Source organism: Emydura macquarii, unplaced genomic scaffold (assembly GCF_026122565.2).
Source record: "Emydura macquarii macquarii isolate MOO-44397 ecotype Brisbane River unplaced genomic scaffold, CSIRO-AGI_Emac_v2 contig_3540, whole genome shotgun sequence".
Classification (NCBI taxonomy): domain Eukaryota; kingdom Metazoa; phylum Chordata; order Testudines; family Chelidae; genus Emydura; species Emydura macquarii.
Window position 1 is genome coordinate 64,405 of NW_027133677.1, and position 7,809 is coordinate 72,213.

At 41.6% G+C, this 7,809-nt stretch overlaps 1 pseudogene; it reads right to left on the bottom strand.

Moving 5' to 3' along the window:
• Positions 1-565: 565 nt before the first annotated feature.
• On the bottom strand, positions 566-1,551 carry LOC137145538 (olfactory receptor 6N2-like; annotated as a pseudogene).
• Between the last annotated feature and the right edge of the window lie 6,258 nt (positions 1,552-7,809).

Genomic DNA, 7,809 nt, shown 5'->3' on the forward strand with positions numbered 1-7,809 from the left:
TAGCCAGATAACTTCCCCAGGATAATTCCTGTTGAACTGAAGCAGATCTTCAACCATACTTTGTTCTGAAAAGTTTGGCTTGGGTCAGTGTGTTCACAGGCACCATGCTCATTGTGGCCTGCTGCATTATCATAGTTGAGATATAGGTTTCTGTATTCTGTGCATACAGGTTGAGAGTGGGAGAACCACAGGATCCCACTGCAGGACAGGTGAAGGCAAGAGGCCTGTAACCTGGAGAGACCAGAGAAGGGTCAATGGTGAAGCCATGACAAACGTTCTGCCAGTGAAACTCTCTGTGGAATTTAAGGTATGCAGAATGTCATTGCAGATACAGGGTGCCCAGAGCAAAGCTTCAAATCTTGAAAAAAAAAATACATCGAGAACTTTAATGCACAATGGGAGGCAGGAAAAACTGGCACCTCCTTGCCGGCTGTTTGGATCGTTACTTATTCCAAGGGAAAGATACCTCCTACGGTGCCATCTGTACCACTCACTGCAGTACAACACCCCCAAATCCTGTGCTGGGGCATTTGAGTCAAATCTGATTCATAGAGGGAAGGGCATTCTACTGAGCCCCCAGCCCCGTTCCCAGAAGCACAGCACCCCCTAGTGCTGTACAACAACAATCAGGGCTTCTCAGAGCCTTTTTCATCTCCCTGTTCCTGAGACTATAAATCATAGGATTTATCAGGGGGGTGACCATTGTATAAAACATGGACACTACTTTGCCTAGGTTAAAGGACTTATTGATCCCCAGCCGGACATACATGAAGATAATGGTCCCATAATAGATGGAAACCACAGCAACATGGGATGCACAGGTGGAGAAGGGTTTTGTCCACTCCTTGCCTGAAGACCTCTTGAGAAGAGCACCTACAATGTGCACATAAGAAGCTATGGTGAAGGTGAAGGAGCACAGGATGACAACAGAGGTGAGTGTGTATCCGGCCATTTGCTGGACATAGGTGTCGGCGCAGGAGAGTCAGAAGAGCGGGTCTGCATCACAGAAGAAATGATCTATCCTGTTTGGCCCCCAGATGGGGAGTTTGGAAATCATGAGGGTGGAGAGGAAGCCACAGACCCAACAGGCAATGGCCAGGTTGAGACAGAGACGGTGGCTCATGAGACTGCTGTATTGTAATGGCCAAAATATCGATCATAGGCCATGGTGGCCAAAAGGAAGCATTCAGTGGCCCCTAGAGAGAAGAAGAAGTAGTATTGAGCAATGCAGCCACCCACGGTGATGCTCGGTCTTCTGGACAGGAAGTTGGCAAGCATCTTTGGGACAGTGACCGAAGTGTAGAAGACCTCCAGGCAGGACAAGTTGCTGAGGAAGAAGTACATGGGCGTGTGAAGTCGAGGATCAAACAGTGTCAGTGCCACAATGAGGCAGCTCCCAGCCAGGGAGATGGTGTAGATGGTTAGAAAGACCAGGAATAGGGACATCTTCACCACACATTGACTACTGAATCCCAGTAACATGAATTCTCTTACCGCTGTCTGGTTGTCCTGTTCTATGTCTCCATTATTCTTGAAACCTGAGAGAACCATAGAATGACAGATGCTAGAGATGCGATGACTCAAATGCTGTACCTGCCATAAGTTATAGGAAATTTAGGAAAAGAGAGAGAGAAAGAAAGAGAGATAAAAAAGAGGGAGAGATGCCATTCTGGTTTCAATCTTTGTATAGATTAGGGCGGACAATTAATCACAGTTAAAACAAGCAATTAACACAAACTAAATTAACTACAATCACAAAATTAATTACAATTATAATTAACTACACAAATAATAATTGTGATGAATCACAGTTTTAATCCCACCATTAAAGAATAATAGGGTACTAATTTCAATTTAATATAAATATTTTTGGATGTTTTCCAACATTTTCAAATGTACTGATTTCAGTCACAACACAGAATACAAAGAGTACAGTGCTCACTTTATATTATTATTTTTTATTACAAATTCTTGGGATGTAAAAAAGATAAACAAAAGAAATAGCATTTTTCAATTCACCTCATACAAGTATGGTAGTGCAATCTCTTTATCATGATAACGCAACTTACAATGTAGATTTTTTTTTTACAGAATTGCCCTCAAATACAAAACAATGTAAAACTTTAGCGTCTATAAGTCCACTCAGTCCTACTTCTTGTTCAGCCAATTACTAAGACAAACAAGTTGGTTCACATTTACGGGAGATAATCTGGCCCGCTTCTTATTTACAGTGTCACCTGAAAGTGAGAACAGGCATTGACATGGCACTGTTGTAGCCAGCCTTACAAGGTATTCACATGCCAGATATGCTAAACATTCATCTGCCCCTTCATTCTTCTTTTTTTAAATCTTTTTACAGTGCAAATATTTGTAATAAAAGGTCACATAAAGTGAGCATTGTACTTTGTATTCTGTGTTGCAATTGAAATCAATATATTTGAAAATGTAGAAAAACATCACAAGTATTTACAATAAATTTAAATTGGCATTCTATTATTGTTTAACAGTACGATTAAAATTATGATTAATCGCAGCTATTTCTTTAATCTTGCCATCAATTGCAATTTTCTGTTTTAATCGTTTGACGGCCATAGTATAGATAACATGATTGAAAAGAATATCAGAATTGTCACTGAAATTTTGGTTTACTGAAAAATGGAGCTGTGGTAAATGAACATTGTTAAATACTATAAACACATATGAATAAAAGATTAATTTGAGCCAGGTAACTATAGGCTGATTAGCCTGACATAAATCCTGGACAAAATAACAGAAAGGCTGACATAGGATTAAACTGCTACAGCAGGAATATTTATTTAAGGAAGATTAAGGATTTAAATAGAAACAAGAGGGTGTGGTGGAAATGATTACAACAGAAAACAAAATCATAAAATGCAAACCTGATTGTTTGACTGTCGTCTCTGATGGTTTTGACTATGCCAAGGGTAGACAATAGAACTTTGCATTACCCCATGTTTTCCAAGGAGGGGTGACAAACTCACTCTTCCTTGAAACATCACTGAGATACATTACCTCCTGGGGACTAATTTCTACTTCTCCTCTGTCAGGCCTGCTTTCAATATCAATACATTATTCCTGAAATATTATCCATACATATATCTTGCAATGCTGGCGAGTTTGACAAGTCATGAGCTTTCTGTAGATACCTGCATTTTACTCGTTATGGATAAAAATACCCTCTAAAAGTGTCTTTGGTGTAGTGAGTTTGCCAGGTCTCAGGTGAGAAGTGTGTGCAAAGAACAGGAAACTCTCAGCCATGGGGTCTCTGGGTGACAGAAGGTGATTAGTCAGTGGGACAGACTATCAGGGGAAGTGGTGGATTCTTTTGGCTCGTCTACACTTAAAGGTTAGGTCGACCAAACTATCTCACACAAGGCTGTGAAAAATTTCATGCCCTGTGCAGCATGATTAAGTCGACCTGAGCCCCGGTATAGATGCCACTAGGCTGATGGAAGAATCCTCCATTGACCTAATTACAACTTCTTGGAGAGGTGAATGCAAGACAGTGGAGGATCTTCCATTGGTGTGATAAGTATCTACACTATACGTAGTGTTGTAGCTCTGTTGCTGTAACATTTGTAATGTAGCCATAGCCTAGGTGTTATGGGGTCTTCAGATTCAGACTAGATGCCTTTCTGGAGTGTGAGCTTTAGCCAAACACAAGTCGTTGGGTAACTGGATGAAATTTAATGACCGGTGATCTACAAGAGGTCAGACTAGATGACCTCCTGGTCCCTTCTGACCTTAAACTCTATGGATCTATTAAACATTTAGGAAAAAATATTGTGAAAAATGTCATAAAATTGGAAATTAGCTCCATATCAATCACGTTCAAAGTTTCAAAATTTAACCTTAAGTTGGACCAGCTCTACTCACCAACACATGTATGGACTATTTTTTTTGGGGGGGTGGATGTTGGGGAGGGGCTAAAATCAGATGAGTAGAATCATTAATCATATATAATTTTCCTTTATTCTCACTGGAGACTTCAAACTCAACACAATCTTCTCATGGCAGAAATTAATGCATGGATTCTCAAAGGCGTCCACTCTCCCCATCCAAGGAACAGATCTATTGCCTTTGAGCTAAAATATTATAACAATTCCTGCACAGATTCATTAGGGCAGGGGTGTCAAAGTCGCTGATGATGGCAGGCCACATTTTATTAAATTGTACCTGAGCTGGGCCATACCTAGGAGCAATACCCTCCGCCGAATATTTCATGGCCTCCTCCCATTTTTCGGCGGCTCCCACTGCTATCCCCGCCGCCGAAAAAACTCCCCGCCTCCTCCCATTTTCAGCAGCAGCTATATATATCTCCTCACCGGCAGGTCGCGGAATCAGAGCTGCCACCGTCAAAACTCGCTGCGTCCTCCTGTCTTCGGCGGTGGCTCCAGGGGCTACGGGCCGCACAAAAATGGTTCGCAGGCCACATCCGGCCCGCGGGCCAAAGGTTGGACACCCCTGCATTAGGGTCTACTGAATACATAAAAAACAAAACAAAAGGTTACTGTTCCGTCACCGACTATGGAATGATCAATTTTGTCTAGCAGATAAGTCACCGGACTGTGTTAGAGGACCTAGGTCACCTTCCCAGACCCAGGCATCTCCATTTGTGCTCCAGGCACTAAATGGGTCTTTGAAGAGTGCTTAGAGATCTAAGGATGGAATACAACCATAAGAGAGCTGGTCGTGACACACGTTCTCATATTGCAGATATATTATATTTCCTCCTGGTGTCTCTGTAGTTACTCCAACTAATTGTGGAGCATATTTTACAGATAGTCAGGGTGTAAAATTAAATACATAATTAAAGACGTCCCTGCCTTTTCATATCCATTTGGACAATGAAATATATATGGTGGATATGATGGTGACACTTTTCACTCACCTTAGTTTTAATTGTCCTTTCTGTCATTCTGGTATAAATCAGGAATCGCTCGACTGGAGTCATTGAGGCTGATTCTCCTCTCACGCACCCCGATGCAAATCAGGAGTTACACCACGGGAATCAATGAGACCAATTTTCCTCCCACCCCCAATGGTGTAAATCAGGAGTCACCCAACTAACGTCACTGGTGTAAAAGCAGCATGAGAGTCCAGCCGTTAGTCGCTTTTCTCGCAGACCATTCTTGAAGCAATGCTGATTTTTTTGTGAGCGTTTGCAGAAGGGCTTGGCTGATACTCAAAAACTCAACTTGTTGTTTCAATTTCACCACCTCGAGTTTAAAAGACACTCACCATTTCTGGCACTGAGGTGAGGCGTCTTGGTCTTGGAGTGGTTGACGCTTCTTCATGAAATGCTGGAAGATTTCAAACAGGCTGGTTTTCTGGCTGTATGTCTGTTAGAAAAAAATCTAGAGATCGAGATGAAATTACTGGCAATATGTGCCCTGGTTTTTTTACAAAATGCCATTTATCTCAAATGTACTAAGTAGCAGAGCGGAGAGGTGGTATTTATTATTAGACACGAGCCCTGGGGAGACAGACTCTAGAGAAATCTAAAGGTTTTGTACACTGTATACACAGATAAGCAACTTACTTTTAATGAAGCATGTCAAAGTCAGCGGCTGAAATCCTAGCTGTACTGACATCAGTGTTAAAACTGTGATTTCATCCAGTGTGTGCATTGCATAATCCAGATTCTGGCATCCTTACATCATATTGAATAGTTCCTTACTCTGTAAGGAGATCTGTGGATATCAGTGGGACTGTTTGTGGCATAGAAACCAATAAACATGAGTAAGGGTGGCAAAGTCAAAACCTACAATCTTTAATGGCAGCCAGATTCAACTCTATCTGCAACAATGTAAGTCAGCGTGTCCTAAATCCCATCATGGAGTTTAAACGCTTAGGTCCAGCCTCCTATCTTTGCTTGCAATCCACAGCCATGACACCTCTCCTGAAGGTAGGCACCTAAGCCATTTCTCATGAGAGCAGGATGGGCACCTACCTATCTCCACACAAAACAGCCCTGAGGGAAGGAGGCTTCACTTGTAACCTTTAGGCAGATGGCTTGAACATTCACCCTGCATCTGGGAGATCCCCTCTCTAGTTCAATTCCCAACAAGAGAGATTGAGAAAGGCTCATCTCCTGAGCAGTGTGGTCTTTATTCGGCACTATCGGACATCCCACTGGTGTAAGTAGAAGGAAAATCAGGCCTACAACATGCTCATTTCATGATTCCAACAGAGGTATCTTTCTGGTGCCCCTACTGCAGCCTACATGTATCACAGGCAGAAGCTTATTCTTTTGTCCTCGTTGGGTGTACAACTCAGCTGACATATGTAATGAAATGTACAGCCCTCTAATTTAATAACATTTATCATGAATCGTCTTTGAACAATGAAGATAATTTTTTAATAGAAAGTCATGGACAAACGTGAAATTTGTCACATCAGGCACTAGCTACAAATGACTAATTCAGCATGTTGTAGGGCTTCTGGAGGATTATTTCAGTGACTGTTATTAAATTGGAATCCAGCAGCAAATGGACAGCTGCAAAGCCAGAGAGCCTGATAACTTGATATCTTTTTTTGATTGCAAGTTTGCCTGATAAAGGTAACGGTGTTGATGTAATATATTTAAACTTCAGTCAGGCATTTGGCTTGACAAAGCCCTGGCTGGGATGATTTAGCTGGGGTTGGTCCTGCTCTCAGCAGGGGTTGGACTAGATACCTCCTGAGGTCCCTGCCAACCCTCATCGTCTATGATTCTATGATGCTATATCACACAATGTTTTGATTAAAAGACAGAACAATATTAAATTAACATAGCAACAGATTAAATGGAATAAAAACTGGCTAACTGATAGGTCTCAAAATGTAATTGTAAATGGGAATCATGACCGAGTGGGTGTGTTTATCATGAGGTCATTCAGGGACTGGTTCATGGCCCTATGTTATTTATTATTTTTCTTAAATCCCACTAAGTGCTTAAATACCTTTAAAAATCTATTCTGGAATCTTTTGAATTTTCCCCATGAGAAAATCTGGGCATCTTTAAAGTATCCATCAGGCTGGAATAATGGCAAATAATGTTTGCAACCCAAGGGATTCACATAAATATCTTATATTTTATGTATTTATGAATTTTTAAAACTTTTTTTGCCTATATTTAAAAAAAAAAGTGACCATCTCTACTGCAAACACCTAGGCGCTTGAGTTACTTAGGCATGTGTGTTGTATAGTTGGGTAATTTTTTTTATTATTATTGTATTCATTTATTGCTTCATCCAGAAAACTGAAAATTCAGGGCAAATGATTGGTTCAGGAATTGTGCAGCATCGGTTGGCAAATAGGAAAAGCCCATTTCATGCCTATTTTAGACATTCAGTGCGTCCCTCTAGCCCAGTGGCTAGCCTGGTTCTTTGTGATGTGATATGCCCAGGTTTAAATCCGTCCTGTGGAACAGCACGTTGTGTTTAGAGCTTCTCACCGCCAGATGAGTGCTTTAACTGCTGGGCTATTTTGGAGTGTGTAGCTCTTACTTCTCCTGCTGAAGCTGTTCTGCATTGTATAAATACTTACATATGGACTGGGCAAGAGTCTCAGATTAACTCCAGAGTCTGGCGATTAAGACACTCAACTATGACAATGGAGGTTCGTTGGAATCATAGAAGAAGGCTAGGATTGGAAGGGACCTCAGGAGGTCATCTAGTCCAACCCCAACTAAACCATCGCAGCCAGGGCTTTGTCAAGCCGCACCTTAAAAACCTCTAAGGATGGAGACTCCACCACCTGTCTAGGTAACCCATTCCAGTGCTTCACCACCCTCCTAGGGGAAAC